We start from the raw sequence: 15,926 nt of genomic DNA, 5'->3' as shown, positions 1-15,926 counted from the left end.
AGGTGTGAAAAACTTGTTGCATCTTTCCCAAAAAGACTCATGGTTGTATTAGATCAAAAGGGTGCTTCTACTAAATACTGAGCAAAGGGTCTGAATACTTGGGACCTTGTGATATTTCAGTTTTTCTTTTTTAATAAATCTGCAAAAATGTCAACAATTCTGTGTTTTTCTGTCAATATAGGGTGCTGTGTGTACATTAATGAGGAAAAAAATGAACTTAGCTTAGAATGATGATTAGAATGAATGATTTTAGCAAATGGCTGCAATATAACAAAGAGTGAAAAATTTAAGGGGGTCTGAATACTTTCCGTCCCCACTGTATAATGTTTGGGGGTTCCAAGTAATTTTCTAGAAAAAAATATTGATTTTAACTTAAACACGTGTCAAAAAAAGATTTAGACTTCAAGTGGTTTAACCTGCATTTACACCTTGTTTAAAAACTTGGCAGACTGGCCGGATTTTTTCTTCGCACAGAAATTGATCTAAGAAGGAAGAGTTAGTTACAGTGTTTCATATTAAAAACTTGGCAGACTGCCCGCATGTTTTCTTTTGACAGCTGAGTGAGCAGATAAGTCTCTCCACTTGTTGTATGAAAGAATCGGCAAACTCTGCAATAGAGATCATCGGAAGGGTTGAATCGAGATCACAATTTTTTAATGATTAATTGTGCAGCTCTAGTCTCCAGCAGTATGACCTCAAAACTGAAGATCCAGAAATACTGTATATGAAAAACTATGGGATGTCTAGCCACTAAAATGTATCCCTAAAAATAAATAAATATAAATTTTGGGCTTTGCGCTGATCCTTCAAAATGAGTATGTAACTGCAGTACCATTCATAAAAATAAGCCTCTAATCCATTGGAGATGTAACTGATGTTCTACATGTGAAATCCCTATTTGGAGTACAGAAAACCCTTCAAAAGTACAGTTACATAAAGTGGAGCAGCTTATGTGACACTATCCAGGCACAGATTGCCAGACAAGTCGAGAGAAAAATGACACAAGTAGCAGACAGTATTCGGAAAACAGTTTAGCAGCCACTGGAATCAAGGGGAACTCGTGACCAACCTATTAACACCTTAACAACTGGTCTGATTCCAGACTTGGGAAGTTCCAAGCACATTTTCATAAGCTGTGACTGCAGTTCTGTGAGATTTAGTGCATTAGACAGCTTTGTAACACCTCTAGAATAACTTAGGGGTTGTTCACACTAGCAGTTGAGGAGTGATAAACTTCCACGTTTGAAACATGTTTTTACTGCCCCTCCTTTAGCTGCAGGGGCAGTGGTGTACACATTCTGCAGGCTAGATGCTTGCTCCACAGCCATGGCTGGAATTATATCTACTGTGCAAGCACCGTGCCATGACTATGTGGCCCCTGTGCGCAATTAAGTAGACAATAAGAGCAAACCCAGAAAGGAGGAGACCAGGCGAATATGGAAGCAGTTGTGACTAGTGGGAGTGGAGACAGCTTTGCGCAGGAGGGCTTCCTTTGAAAGGCAAATATGTCATACTGTGCCAGTATTCAGTGTATAGTAATACATTATGGCATAAACCACCTAGTGGCCTTAACCACTACAATACAGGGCACTTTCGCCCCCTTCCTTCACAGCCCAATTTTCAGCTTTTATCGCTCTAGCGCTTTCAGTGACAATTGCGCGGTCATGCTACACTGTACCCAAATGACATTTTTATCATTTTGTTCGCAACAAATAAAGCTTTATTTTGGTGGTATTTATTCACGACTCCGTTTTTTATTTTTTGCGATATAAGCGCAAAAAAGCGTAAATTTGGAAAAAAAACTATATTTTCTTTTTTCTATTGTAAAAGAAATCCAATAAAATCAAATTTTGTCATAAATTTAAGCCAAAATGTATTCTGCTACATGTTTTTGGTAAAAAAAATTCTGTTAAGTGTATAATAATTGGTTTGTGTGATCACGGACATATGTACGCAAATGATCATGTACATATGTGTGCACATAATCATTGGGACAAGTGATTTTAGTGGGACATATGTGGGGGACATGTTTTTATTATTAGGGACATGTGTTTTTATTTTTTGGGGACATGTATGTTTTGGGGACATGTGTGTTATGGGGACATATGTGGGGACTGTGTTTATACTGTGTGGTGTGTTGTGTGTATTACACTAGACTGGTGATCAGTGAGTAAAAAGCTGTAAAAAACAGCTCATACTCACTGATCATCAGCCGGCTGCAGCGATCTGCTCTCCTCAGCGATGACTTCTGTGTGAGAAGAGGAGGAGCCGATTGCCTAGCAACCGGCTGTTTGTTTACATCACATGACGGCGGTGATTGGACACGGCCGTCATGTGATCAGGAGGGCCAATCACAGAGCCCTCCTGCCGATCTGAGATGCGCCGTGTCCCGGTGACACGGGCGCATCGGGATCGCGCCGCTGCGCGGGCACGCGCGCGCGCGATCCCGCTCCTCCTGATGGACGTTCCTGAACGTCCTATCAGGAGTAGATGGCTCCCACCCGGCCGTATATGTGCATTGGCCGGGTGGGAAGTGGTTAAAAAAAAAAAAAAAAAAAAAAAAAAGCTGGGTTTAATTCTACTTTGACTATAACTAGAACGTACGATTCTGGCTAAAATGAGAATCACAATTTTTTTGCTTAGAATAAAGATCATAATTTTCGCTGCGTAACATCTTTCACATTACACAAAAAATGGGCTAACTTTACTGTCTAGTTTTTTTTGTTTTTTTTATTATTCATTAAAGTGTATTTTTTCCCCAAAAAAATTGCGTTTTAAAGACTGCTACGTAAAAACAGTGTGACAGAAAACATTGCAACATAATAAATATTTATTTATATTTGGAGGTTCCAAGTAATTTTCTAGCATATATATATATTCCTAACACCCTAGAGCATAAAATGGTGGTCGTTGCAATACTTTGTCACACCATATTTGTGTGGCAGTCTTACAAGCACACTTTTTTTGGAAAAAACACACTTTTAATTTAAAAAAAATAGCACAACAGTAAAGTTAGCCCGTTTTTTTTTATTTTTATTATTACTATTATTGTAAAAGATAATATTACACAATGTGTAGAATTTATGTCTGCCCCATCTAATGGCCTTTTCCTCTTTAGTAGTAAGGCTCATGTCCAAGGCCGTATGAGCTTCTTTTATTTGCTTGAGCAAGTCCTAATGGGGACACCTTATTTAGGGTCGTTTATTAGGGTGGTGTCAAGGTGAAAGAATGATATGACAAGATCATGGCACCATAAAGATCTTAGTCGCATTGACAAATGGAAGTAATGGAGAGAATGTAAAAAGATGGTCTATTCGAGAGAATGTCCTACGTACATGGGAGTAGTGCATATAGTCTCTCCGCATGGGGTTACATTCTCTCCAGATCAAATCATTGCAGTGAAACAGTCTAGTGATTCTGAGGCTCTGGTTCAGTGGGTATTTCAAGATGTTTTATGGGGACCCGATTTGTCCAAAATCTGATCCAACAAGATATTGTTATATCCACCCATGATTAAGTGTCCTGTCATGTGTGGCAATAGGTTGTGTGAAATGTATGAAAAAAATAAATTGGACTTTAGGTTGTGAGAATGCTACACTTTGAGAATGCTATGGCAACCCCCTTTTTCTTCTCAGCACTGTTTAGCATAAAGAAAATGGGTTATTTATGATGAGAATATTTTGGAGCCAAAGAACAAGAAAATGGTTTTCTTGCAAAAGATGTACATGCAATTCCATTGAAGTCTATGGAGCCAAAAACACACTGTGCTGCAAGTTAAAAAAAAAAGAAGCCAGGCACCCTCCACACCAGTGGAAGCTGCATAGATGTGAACGTGATCCATAGGAACTAATGTTTAACAAACTGTAGTGTGTTTCTGTAAATGCACTGAAAAATGCATAGTTGTGAACCTAGACTTAATTCTCAAGCATCAACTTAAAAAACAAAAAACCTGGCCATTTAGGGCTAGTCGTGCCTATTGTTTTTCACTTTTTCATTGACCTTTAAAGTGCCAATTACCAAACTACCATAAAAACTCAGATCTACAACATTATAGAATACATTATATCCCCAACAATATATTATGCAAGAGGCAGAAAGACATTGTATTTTTTTAAGCAACTGATACAATGTTCAGTATGCAAAACATTACACACATTGTTTAAAAAGGCAACAAAATATAGGAAAGTACTTGTAATTGAGAAGGGCTTATTTAATAAAACAGTGCAAAGTGCTCCGAGGGGTGCCAATCGCTGCAATCCATATTGGAATACAATTTATATTCTCTTTATACTCTGCCCTATTTGATGATATTCTTAGGTTCTCTCCAAAGTGTGTGGAAGCGACCGGACAGCTGCCAAGACACTGGATCAATTCCATCCAACAGCCAGCAGTCGGCTTGTCAGATAGACAGACACTCTCGATGCTTCAGCCACCAGTAGTGTGTTTACCCCCCCCCCCCCCATTGCACCAGTCAATAATGTCACAAGGAGGCAGAGTCACCCAGTGACACCATTGGATTGGCCTATCCCTTATTTTGATTTTTTGTGTTTGGGTTGGCGTTCATCGTGATAGACATTGGATCTACACCAGGGGACAATTTTTATTTTTATTTTAATAAAGGACTTGTCAAAAACTGTTGTGTTTTCACTCACTTTTACATTTTTTCTGGTGAATGAGTAGGGATACTATGTACCTGATAATCATTTACATGGGGGTGAGATCTTGGGGCCCTCTTGCTAAAGTTCAACCCCTGCACCTCCACAACCTCCAGGCCAAGGTTTTGAGCAAGATGCAAGGGGGGGGGGGGGGGTTATTGAGGGCATGTAGCCAGGTATTGCTTGGGGGGGGGCTCACTCTTTCCTCCTCCAGTTCCTGGCATACCAGGCTGCATGCTCGGACAGGGGTCCGGTATGTATTTTGGGGGGTCCCCAAGCCATTTTTGTTTTTGCAGTGAAGTTCCCATTAAAATCCATACTCAACGGGCCTGGAATGGATGGGGAGGGGGGGGGGGGGCACGCAGTTTTATTTTCTCAATTTTTTATTTCCGTCAGTTGTTTTGTTTATATTCAGCTGTCAGCGGGGAATCCCACTGACAGCTTATGACGCATCCATTGTTAACTACTTCCCACCTGGCCAATGTACATATACGGCCGGGTGGGAACTCTCTACTTCTGAGTGGACATTCCTGAACGTCCATCAGAAGTAGGGGGATCATGCACTTGCATGCCCGCGCAGCGGCGCGATCACGATGCGCCCGTGTCCCCCGGACAAGTCGCATCTCAGATCGGCAGGAGGGCTCTGTGATTGGCCCTCCTGATCACATGACAGCCGTGTCCAATCACGGCCGTCATGTGATGTAAACAAACAGCCGGTTTCTAGGCAATCGGCTCCTCCTCTCCTCACAGAGATGTCATCGCTGTTTTTTACAGCTTTTTACTCACTGATCACCAGCCTAGTATAAACACAATGTCCCCACATATGTCCCCAAAACACACATGTCCTCAAAACATACATGTCCCCAAATAATAAAAACACATGTCCCTAATAATAAAAACATGTCCACCACATATGTCCCACTAAAATCACATGTCCCAACGATTATCTGCACACATATGTCTGTGATCACCTGCACACATCTGTACATGATCATTTGAGTACATATGTCCGTGATCACACAAACCAATTATTATACACTTAACCACATTTTTTTTTACCAAAGACATGTAGCAGAATACATTTTGGCTTAAATTTATGACAAAATTCGATTTTATTGTATCTCTTTTAAAATAGAAAGGAGAAAATATTGTTTTTTTTCCAAATTTCCGCTCTTTTTTTGCTTATATAACAAAAAATTAAGAACGGAGTCGTTAATAAATAACACCAAAATAAAGCTCTATTTGTGCAAACAAAATGATAACAATTTAATTTGGGTACAGCGTAGCATGACGCGCAATTGTCATTGAAATTGTGAGAACGATGAAAGCTGAAAATTGGGCTGGGAAGGAAGGGGGCGAAAGGGCCCTGTATTGTAGTGGTTAAAGATGTGGCGGCTGGTTTGCCAGCCAGCTCCTTAACAACCAGCTATTAAATTATTTTTTAAGGAGTTAGTGGCCCTGATGCTTGATATTAAAAGAAATGTGTAAGCTAGGTTTAGTAGCATTACCAGTTTTTAGCTTCTAGTACGATTTAAAATAAATATTTAATCTTTAAAACACAAAGATTAGTGAAAAAAAAAAAAAAAAGGCCAGTCTTTCATCTACAGTAGATAAGAGATAGCATAATGTAATAAAACCACCAATAATTTCAAGTCTCGAACACACACATTGCACTCATTTTTGTACTGCATACTATACATTTCAGTGATTAATATTATGAATTAAAAATGCTTATCGATTGCATGTGTGTATGTTTTCAAAGCCCATGACTGGGAAAGTGACATAACAGAAAAGGATATAAAAAAAAAAAAGTGGCAAATTAGACAGAAAACTGTGAAAGGAAAGGCAGGAGCGCACAAATTCATCTAGGAGAATGCATGCAATGTACCCTAGAACATGCAGTAATATGTATAGTTGGGCACGCATTGTCAATTTTTGGTAGTATAATCAAACGACTAAAATTGCCTGCAATTATTCACTGCACATAGGTGCACTGTGCAATCATTAGTGATTAAATGCTTCTACGCGCCAAACTCCATTGTTTCCTATACGTACCATTCAATAGACAATTGCTGGCAATTCACAGCAGGCAATTTTAGATTGCTATGCCAAAAACCCATGTACTATTTTTATTTTTCTGCACATGGCTGGATTTATGAAGCGAACACAAATTCACTTTGTTTAAAATGTTGCAGCTACAATGTCATAAAAAGGTTACAAATTGTGTTCTTGACTCCTCTGCTTAATTTCCAATTCCCACCTTGTTTTGTGGAAGAGAGAACATCCGGAGGAACTAGATTAAGATGATACCTGTAAATGAGCCATAACTGCCCGACACAGGCTTATTCATGCCATTATCCTAATACCCACAGTTCACACCCGGCATCTCTGGGCATAATGGAATGAATGGGTCTGGCATGAACACGTAAGCGCTAACTGTCACATTTACTTGTATATCAAACTATATGTTATGTTGTGTGCAGGCTGCGTCACTGTACAGGGGATAGGTCTTCTATCTAGAAGTATAAAAAATTATTTTAAAACCACACTTTTATCTACAGTCAATGATGAGAAGGGAGCTACAAGGGGGAAGTGTCTCAAACTTCACTGGATTCTATAGGTAGACAAATTTATCAAAATAATCCAGGAGACATATTAGTCATAGCTTTTAACAACAATGGGAAACTTTGGTGACCATGACAATGCCATGATGAAACAGAGCACTCTTCTCATTTTAAAGAACTGACTCATAGCCACAAAAAGAACAGGCAGGACAACAACTGAAATCACCCATCGACTTACCAAATCTACTCACTGTTATAACATGTTGTGTGCTGCCCATAGACATACAAACATTTCCTCATCAACACACCATACATACAGTCATAGATATATATCTATACACACCAGATCACCAAAAGTATTGGGACACCTGCCTTTACATTCACATGAACTTTAAAGTGGTTGTAAACCCTTACAACACACTTTGACCTACAGGTAAGCCTAGATTAAGGCTTACCTGTAGGTCCAAGAAATATCTCCTAAACCTACACGGTTTAGGAGTTATTTGCCCAAAGACAGGCACAGCGGAACGCAGGCGCACTGAGCGCGGCATCGTCAACAACGAAGATGCCACGCGTGTCGGCTCCCGTGCGCATGCGTGGGAGTGACGTCATCGCGGCTTCGCCGAATGACAGAGGCGGAGCTGCAAGACCCCACCGAGAAGATGGATGCGCCAGACTACAGGGGACAGAAGTGACATTGCTGGCTCCTGTGTCAGGTAAGTGACACATAATGGGCTACTATGCGATGCATAGTAATCCATTATGCTTTACCTTTGCAGGGAATGAAAGAGGAAGTAAACTCATCAGGGTTTACTTCCTCTTTAATGTCATCCCAGTCTTAGTCTGTAGGGTTAAATATGGAGTTGGCCCACCTTTTGCAGCTATAACAGCTTCAACTCTTCTGGGAAGGCTGTCCACAAGGTTTAGGAGTGTGTCTATGGGAATGTTTGACCAATCTTCTAGAATCGCATTTGTGAGGTCAGGCACTGATGTGGACGAGAAGGCCTGGCTCACAGTCTCCACTCTAATTCATCCCAAAGGTGTTCTATCGGATTGAGGTCAGGACTCTGTGCAGGCCAGTCAAGTTCTTCCACTCTAAACTTCTCATCCAACATCAGTGCCTGACCTCTCAAATGCACTTCTGGAAGAATGGTCAAACATTCCCATTAGACATACTACCAAAGCTTGTGGACCACCTCCCCAGAAAAGTTGAAGCTGTTATAGGGGCAAAGGGTTGGCAAACTCAATATTGAACCCTACAGACTAAGAATGGGATGCCATTAAAGCGGAGGTCCACCCTAAAATGGACCTTCTGCTCATCGGATTCCTCCCCCCCTCCGGCGCCACAATTGGCACCTTTCAGGGGGGAGGGGGGTGCAGTTACCTGGATAATCCAGGTAACTGCACCCACTTCCGGGATAGCTCTCTGCGGAAAGGGGCGTACATTACGCCCCTTTCCACAAGTGCCCGCCCCCTTCCGCAAGTGCCCCGCTGCCTGCTGGGAAACACACAGATCCCGGAGGCAGCGGGGACCGTCCTCATTGCGCAGCGCGGCTCGCGCATGCGCAGTAGGGAACTGGGAAATGAAGCCGAAAGGCTCCATTTCCTGATTCCCATACCCAAGATGGCGGCGGCAGCACTCGAGTGTCGATCTAGAGATCGGCTTCGGGTGCCGACATCGCGGGCGCGCTGGACAGGTAAGTGTCACTATTTTAAAAGTCAGCAGCTGCAGCATTTGTAGCTGCTGACTTTAAAAAAAAAAAAAAAACACGGAGTCCCGGCGGACTCCCGCTTTAAAGTTCATGTGCGTGTAAAGGCAGGTGTCCCAATACTTTAGGTAATATAGTGTATATACATACGCACATATTTTAAATATGTCACCATAACCATGTAGTCCTTATCCACCCTGACTAAATTAGAGAGTCTCACATATTATGGATGTGTCCCACCCCCCCACCCCCCCCATTATTATAATATGTAAGATTCCAACTTCTAGCCAGGAGGATTCTGAATTCTGGACTTGCAGTGCTCAGTCCCAATCAGCAGTGTTATTCAGCTGAGAACTTACAGTTAAACTAGAATCAAACCCAAAAGCAAACATCTCTTATGTTGCAGGTTACCAATTCTTAGATGTGATGGTTGCGTTTATTTTCTTTTTTAGGCTCTCTTTCTTTTATTTTCATCTGGTGATCCAACCAGTATGTCTGTTGATTTTCAGCAGAACAAGCTGTCCTGCAGATGTAGCAGTTAAAGGGTTGCAACTGACAGTGGTACTTACAATGATCAGCTTTTATTTATGTAAAACCATTATCCCACAAACCACATAAGATACTGGAGATACTGGAGTTCAGCTTCAATTGTGGTGTGGCTCATGCACATAGGAGACAAAGCATTTTACCTTATCATGCAGTGGGGCTGGCTGGGCTGAATAGCTGCCCAACAGCAGACCCCCCCACATCTGATGTAAATGTACACCCTAACCCTAGGTTCACACCTATGAGTGCGGTGCGGGAATTGCATCTGTCCACGCATCCGCAACCACCCACAGCCAAATGGCGCTGCTCTTCAGAGGCACACAGGGCTGCCATTCATTCTGAATGACAACTCCATGCATCTCAGTGCCTTTGTGGGAGCTGCAGGGAAAATGCACTGTCAAAGAGACCATGCGAGTTCCCTAGAACCGCGCTTTTGAAAAGGTGAATGCATTTTTTTTTTGCACAGCAGCCCATTAATTTGGATTGGCTGCCATGCCCGTGCAAATGTGACCCGCAAAAAACACGGAAGTGTGAACCTAGGGTGAATCTGCTAGCCCATCTAACACTCCCCCTGACCTAGACTGACAATGCTGCAGTCCAATGGTGCCCCCTGTGCTTCTTCATCCAGAGTGGGGGCACTTTAATACAGGGGGTGTGTTACTGGCCAGATCATCAGGTGAAAACAGAGGAAACATTTTTAAGCCTGAAAAAAAGAAAAACAAAAGCAGCCCATAGATTATGCAATTTGGGTGGAAGGAAAGAAAATTGATTCCCCATCAACACAAATCAGTGCTGATGAGAGAATCCCTCCCACATCACTATGGTGTTCTGCCAGCTGGGAGCCGTCACCTCTGGTGGGTATAGGTGCCGGCATTGATTGCATGAAAAAAATTTGACAGGCTGGTTGTACTGAAGTCAATCGATGGATGCACTTCAGTACAACAAGCCTGCCCAGAGATGGATCGAGTCTTAGTCGGTCCCTGCTGAACTGGCCAAGATTCAATCCACCTATGGGCAGCTTAATGCAGCTACCACATCTAAGAATTGTTAAGCTGCAATATATAACATTTTGTGTTTAATACCACTTTAAAGTATATTTCCACATTTGCAGTCCTACGTTTTTGAAAGTCCAGCATTACATGTGTGTTATGTGTTCCCGCACACACAGCATTACTAAAACTATTTTTAAAAGATACAAAAAAAAAATTAAAAAAAATTTAAAAAAACACGGGAGAAAGAAAAGGAGACACTTGAGCATCATCCAAAAATATAGAAAATAAATAGGTGAAATATATGAGAAAGAAATATATCCAACTACCTAGAAATACTATGCTGAGCCAATATAGTCTGTATTTCTAGGTAGCTGGATATTTTTCTTTCCGGTTGTTACCTGTTTTTAAAAGATCTCTTAACTGTATTGTTTTTTTTTTTTTGGAGTACCTCTATACGTAGGGCTCTATATGGGCAACCCGTACAGGTTAGAATAGCTTCCAATGTGTAATCGGGGGGCGCCTTTTAGGACCGATTGATAGATAAGTGTAGTGATGTGATGTACCCCCCGAGCCTAGAGATCTTCTACCCGATGTGATGACATATTGGGGTCGATTTACTAAAACTGGAGAGTGCAAAATCTGGTGCAGTTGTGCATGGTAGCCAATCAGCTTTTAACTTCAGCTAGTTCAATTAAGCTGTGACAAAAAAACCTAGACCCTGATTGGCTACCATGCAGAGCTGCACTAGATTTTACACTCTCCGGTTTTAGTAAATCAACCCCACGGTGCACATCTGATAGCTTACAGCTGATGATGACACGGGGCAGCACAGTACAGTGGAAGGTTCATAGTAATGGACATGTCTGAACCTCTGTGACAGGGGAGTAGAGGACCTCCTAAATAAGGATGAGCTCCGGCGTGTTCGCACAACCCACGTGCAGAGCTCGCCAGGAAGTTGGCACTGCGCTAATCACAGGCAGTGAGACATTTCCAGATCTCTGCATCTGGACAACGTCTCACTGCCTGTGATTAGCGCAGTGCCGACTTCCTGGCGAGCTCTGCATGTGGGTTGTGCGAACACACCGGAGCTCATCCTTACTCCTAAACAATAATCCGTGTTTAATAACACAGTGTATGTGTATCAGTGCTGTGCGTATGTGTGGCTGTGTTAGTGTGTGTGTGTGTGTATATATATATATATATATATATATCTCATTGTATGTATGTCAGTGTGTGTGTCATTGTATGTATGTATGTATGTCAGTGTGTGTTATTGTATGTATCATTGTATGTATGTCAGTGTGTGTGTTATTGTATGCATGTGTCATTGTATGTATGTAAGTGTCAATTTTTTTGCTTAGAAGATAGATCACGATTCTTGTGGTGTAACATCTTTCACATTAAAACAAAAAAAATTGGGCAAACTACGTTTTTTTTGTTTTTTTTTTAATTATTATTATTCATTGAAGTGCATTTTTTTCCAAGAAATTGCATTTGAAAGACTGCTGGGCAAATATAGTGTGACATAAAATATTGCAGGAATTGACATTTTATTCCCTAGGGCAGTGATGGAGAACCTTGGCACCCCAGATGTTTTGGAACTACATTTCCCATGATGCTCAACTACCCTTCAGAGTGCATGAGCATCATGGGAAATGTAGTTCCAAAACATCTGGGGTGCAGAGGTTTGCCATCACTGCCCTAGGGTCTCTGCTAAAATATATATAATGTTTGGGGGTTCCAAGTCCTTTTCTAGCAAAAAATATTGATTTTAACTTAAAGTGGTGTGCCCATTTTAAAAACAAAAATAAAAGTCAGCAGCTACAAATACTGCAGCTGCTGACTTTTAATAATCGGACACTTACCTGTTCCAGGGTCCAGCGATGCGGGGGATCGATGTCCTGCTCGTCCCCCCTTCCATTCGGCGGCGTCGGTGTCCTATCATATAAGGTCCCCCATCGGATAGTGTCCGCTGTGTACTGCGCATGCGCAGTACACAGCAACACAGATTCCAAAAATAGTCGAGGATGAACGGCGCCTGCACCATGAGTCCAGGTTCTATCCCCACCATCCAAGTGGACATAGAGTAGGAATATAAAAGCGTCCAGCGAGGCCGAGCCCGAAGCGTGGCGCGCAAAGCTTGGCCACGAGGGGCCCTCTAATTTTCACAACCCTATGTCCGCTTGGATGGTGGGGCTACCACCTCCACTCACAGCGCAGGTGTCGTTCAGCTTCGGAGATTTTCCGAAGCTTCGTCTGCTCCGTACTGCACATGCGCAGTACGGGGCGGACACTATATGATGGCAGGACACTATCTGCCAGAACACCGGCATTGTAACTGTTTGCAGCTGGCTGTGGCTTCACAGCCGGGCACCCACTGCACATGCGAGAATGCCGCCGCGAGTGGCCGCGCAATCATCTGGGACCTGTCACGTGTCCCAGATGATTGACAAGAGGGAGGGGGCAGAGCTGAGCCCTTCCTGTGCCAAAGGGGAAGTGATGTCACCAGCCCAAGCACTGAAGGGGATAGACTACGAGGGACCCCCTAGCAACAGCCATTTAGAGGTGAGTAAAAAAAATATATATTTTTTTTTCTTTATTTTTTTTTAAGAATATTAATGATTTTTTTTTTTTTTGTGTGCAACCCCACTTTAAAGAAAGAAGTGTCAGAAAAATATTTTGATTTTAAGTGGTTAAACTTCCTGCATTTACATGTTGTTTAAAAACTTGGCAGACTGCCTGGCTTTTTTTCTTTACACACAGACGTTTCCCTTTGATCTAAGAAGGAAGAGTTATGCCCCATACACACTATCAGATTTTCTGCTGATTTTTGTCTTCAGATTTACCAAAACCATGTAGTGCAAGGACCTGCCTGATTGCATACAAATTGAAGCTCCTAAGATTTGACCTCCTATTACATGGTTTTGGTAAATCTGAAGGAAAAACTCAGCAGAAAATCTGATAGTGTGTGGGGGGCTTTAGTTACAATGTTTCATGTTAAAAACATGGCAGACTGCCGGGATGTTTTCTTTTGATAGCTGAGAGAGCAGATAAGTCTCTCCACTTGTTTTATTAAAAAAAGTATCACAGACAGTACTCTATTTTCTCTCTCTTGTTATATGAAAGAATCGGCAAACTCTGCAATAGAGATTGTCAGAGGGGTTGAATCGAGATCACGATTTTGTAATGATTAACGGTGCAGGTCTAGTATGTATGTGAATGTCAGTGTGTGTGTGGGTCATTGTATTTATATATGTCAGTGTGTGTGGGTCATTGTATTTATGTATGTCAGTGTGTGTATATGTCATTGCATATGTGTGTTATTGCATGTATGTATATATGTCAGTAAGTGTGCATCATTGTATGTGTGTTATTGTATGTATGTCAGTGTATGTATGTCAGTGTGTGTTATTGAGTGTATGTATGTATGTATGTCAGCATGTGTGTGTGTGTGTGTATGTGTTATTGTATGTATGTCAGTGTGTGTGTGTGTGTGTGTGTGTGTTATTGTATGTATGTCAGTGTGTGTGTGTGTGTGTGTGTTATTGTATGTATGTCAGTGTGTGTGTGTGTTATTGTATGTATGTCAGTGTGTGTGTGTGTGTGTTATTGTATGTATGTCAGTGTGTGTGTGTGTGTGTGTTATTGTATGTATGTCAGTGTGTGTGTGTGTGTGTGTTATTGTATGTATGTCAGCATGTGTGTGTGTGTGTATGTGTTATTGTATGTATGTCAGTGTGTGTGTGTTATTGTATGTATGTCAGTGTGTGTGTGTGTGTGTTATTGTATGTATGTCAGTGTGTGTGTTATTGTATGTATGTCAGTGTGTGTGTGTGTGTGTGTTATTGTATGTATGTCAGTGTGTGTGTGTGTGTGTGTTATTGTATGTATTTCAGTGTGTGTGTTATTGTATGTATGTCAGTGTGTGTGTGTGTGTGTTATTGTATGTATGTCAGTGTGTGGGGGTCATTGTATGTATGTCAGTGTGTGTGTGTGTGTTAATGTATGTATGTATGTCAGTGTGTATATGTATGTATATCAGCGTGTGTATGTATGTCAGTGTATGTATGTCAATGTGTGTGGGTCATTGTTTGTATGTATGTGTCATTGTATGTATGTCAGTGTGTGTGTGTCATTGCATGTATGTCAGTGTGTGTGTGTTAGCACCGTGTGGGTCAGTGAGTGAGTGTCCTATGAGAGGGTGTTCTCTGTGGGGACCGCTGTAACCTTTGCTCAGGAAGGCTCCGTGCCGTCGGGGACTAGCGCCCCCCTCCCCCTCTCTCCTCAGCAGTGGCCCCTTACCTGCTCACACACGCTGGCTCCGCGGCTCCTCTGCTCTTCACAAGAAACTTCCCGTCACTCTGAGAAGAGTGGAAAACACAGCGAAGGACGTGACAAGTTTCCCCGAAGGGAGGGAATGTCCCGGCTGGGGGGGAGGAGATGAGCTGGGTACGTCCTTCCTGTGTCAGAGCCCCATTCACCGGCTACACCGTCACCCCTGCCTGCTGGGCGGCTCCGGGCCCCGCCCCCTACTGACTGACAGCGGCACTACTAGCTTGTCATCAGCGCTGAAAGCGGACGGCTCACCACCTGGGTGTTCACCGTCCGGCCGCGGGGGGCGCTGCGGAGCCCGTGCCCCCTTTGCCTATAGGGCGAGTGTGGAGGGTCATTCTGCAATCGGACCAGGAGGTCACCACGTGTCCGGAGTGCTATGTGTCTATCTATGGGACTGTCACAGGAACGTGCCCAATGTCTGATCAATGCTGTGTGCGAGGTCTGCCCTACTGACATTGAAATCCTCTATAAGGGATCCTCCACTTTCCTGTGTGTTTTGAAAACGTGTCCGGAACACATGTAGAGTACTTGTCATGTATTCCAATGGACGGAGCGGAGAGTCGTGTGCTCAGCTCCGGGGATTACATACAAGGACAGGCTGCTGGTGTTTGCCTGGAACATAACTAAACCATTGCCCGGTCACGCCACAAACACGCAGCCTGGATGCAATTCTGCATGCGTCTTTTTGCTGCGTTTCAGCATTTTCAATGTATTTTAGGTTGTTTCCCCCCCCCCCCCTTTTTTAAGGGCTGGTTCCCTGCGATGTCTAAGATCGGATGTGATTCGCATCGCACTGAAGTTCAAAACACAAAATTGGCATCAAACTCACACCCTTTTTTTTTTTTGGTCCGCAGCAGAATCGGATCTCAGGGATCCGATTCCTGTCTGAGTTTGCAGATCGCACTGTGGTATGCAAACCGATTTGGGGGTGTCATTAACCTCCCTGGCGGTATGATTATTTCGGATTTTAGGTGCTAAAAGCGGTACAATTATTTTGCATGCGTTTTATATTGTAGTCCTGTAATTCTTAGGAATAACTCTCTTAAATCTGTCCAAACCAGAGTCTAGCAGACATCCCGGGTATAATAAAGTTTGAAAAATGAAATAATAAATTATAATATAATA

At 42.4% G+C, this 15,926-nt stretch overlaps 1 protein-coding gene across 1 annotated transcript in view; it reads right to left on the bottom strand.

Moving 5' to 3' along the window:
- Nucleotides 1-14,937, bottom strand: part of VDR (vitamin D receptor) — a 242,269-nt gene extending 227,332 nt beyond the window's left edge. The window contains exon 1 of the mRNA XM_077483753.1: nucleotides 14,769-14,937. The gene's annotated coding sequence lies outside the window, so the exon portion shown is untranslated. The remainder of the gene's footprint in view (nucleotides 1-14,768) is intronic.
- Nucleotides 14,938-15,926: the final 989 nt, after the last annotated feature.

The sequence above is a fragment of the Lithobates pipiens genome, unplaced genomic scaffold, assembly GCF_037356315.1.
Source record: "Lithobates pipiens isolate NorthernLeopardFrog02 unplaced genomic scaffold, aLitPip1_a1.2 Scaffold_16, whole genome shotgun sequence".
Taxonomy (NCBI): Eukaryota; Metazoa; Chordata; class Amphibia; order Anura; family Ranidae; genus Lithobates; species Lithobates pipiens.
This window is presented reverse-complemented; position numbering and strand designations above follow the sequence as displayed.